This window comes from Nicotiana tomentosiformis, chromosome 7, assembly GCF_000390325.3.
Source record: "Nicotiana tomentosiformis chromosome 7, ASM39032v3, whole genome shotgun sequence".
In the NCBI taxonomy this organism is placed as follows: domain Eukaryota; kingdom Viridiplantae; phylum Streptophyta; class Magnoliopsida; order Solanales; family Solanaceae; genus Nicotiana; species Nicotiana tomentosiformis.
Window position 1 is genome coordinate 130,512,123 of NC_090818.1, and position 1,439 is coordinate 130,513,561.

The following is a 1,439-nucleotide window of genomic DNA, read 5'->3' on the forward strand; positions in this document are numbered from 1 at the left end:
AGCAAACAACTTTAAAATTTGCACAGGCTTGATTCAAACTATTCAAAAGTCATGTCAATTTACTGGTAATGCGAGTGAAGATCCTCATACCCATCTAATTGATTTTCTTGAATTAGTTGAAACATACAGGTATAATGGAGTCACAACAGACGCTATCAGGTTGCGGCCTTTTCCTTTTTCATTAAAAGGTGAAGCAAAAATATGGTTGCGAAGTCTGCCAAGAGGTTCAATCACTACACGGGATCAAATGACTCAGAAATTTCTTAATAAATATTTTTACATGCAAAAACATTTAAAATGAAGCAAGAAATCAATTATTTTGTACAGACAGATGCCGAATCTGTATACCAAGCATGGGAACGATTAAAAGTAATGTTAAGAAAATGCCCACACCATGGTATTCAAGATCTTGATATCTTATATATTTTTTTATTATGGTCTTAAACCCTCTGCTAGAAATGTAATTGATGCAGCATTAGGAGGATCCATAATGAGCAAAACCACTAAAGAAGCCATGCAATTGCTCAATAAAATTTCAGAAAATGCTGTGCAATGGCCCTCAGACAGAATGATTGTTAATAAAGCAGCATGAGTTAATCAAGTTGAAGCTTGGAATTCATTAGCGCAACAAATTGCAACTCTGATACAAAAAGTTGAGGCCTTTCAGGTAAATACTCAATCATCATCTCAACATGAGAATTGTGACGTTTGTGGAGGTAATCATCCCAATCACGAGTGTCAAGCTTCAACACAACATGAAAAACAAGTAAATGTTATTGGTTATAGAACTAGTTACCCATTCGGTAGTCCCATGGCACGAAAATATCCGAGTAGCCCAAATGGTGCTGAAAATCCTCAAAGTTTTTTCAATCAAAAGCAGCAGGTGCAGGGACCCCCTGGTTTTCAAAATCAAAATAGAGGGCAACAAGATTTTCAACAATATCAACAATAGTCCCATAGAGCTCATCAGAAAAGCCTTGAAGACATGATGTACAAATTCATTAAGGCTATTGACGAGAAGGTTGGAAGTCAAAATTCAACCATCAAGAATTTGGAAATCCAGATGAGCCAATTATCAACCCTCATGTCTAGACAAATAAAATGTGATCTACCAAGTAACACCGAGAAAAATTCAAAGGAACACCTCAAATCCATCTCTCTGCGGTCAGTTAAAACTCTTGATGATCCATATGCAGATAGACAAGGAAAGCCACAAGAAGTGGAACAGGTAAATGAAGGTGATAATAAAAGAGACTCTGAACTTTTAAAAGAACAAAAAGATAAAAGAAACAAGGTACAAAAAAATGAATTGATACAAATCCTCACTCTGTACCCCTCCCTTTTCCCCAAAAGCTAAACAGAGAAAAGCTTGACAAACAATTCTCAAAGTTTTTAGAAATTTTAAAGCAGCTTTACATTAACATACCTTTTACAGATAC

The 1,439-nt window shown here is 35.6% G+C and overlaps 1 non-coding gene across 1 annotated transcript; it reads right to left on the bottom strand.

Moving 5' to 3' along the window:
* Positions 1 to 294: 294 nt before the first annotated feature.
* On the bottom strand, positions 295 to 401 carry LOC117275242 (small nucleolar RNA R71). The gene has a single exon (XR_004505403.1). It is a non-coding gene; the product is annotated as a small nucleolar RNA R71 (small nucleolar RNA).
* Between the last annotated feature and the right edge of the window lie 1,038 nt (positions 402 to 1,439).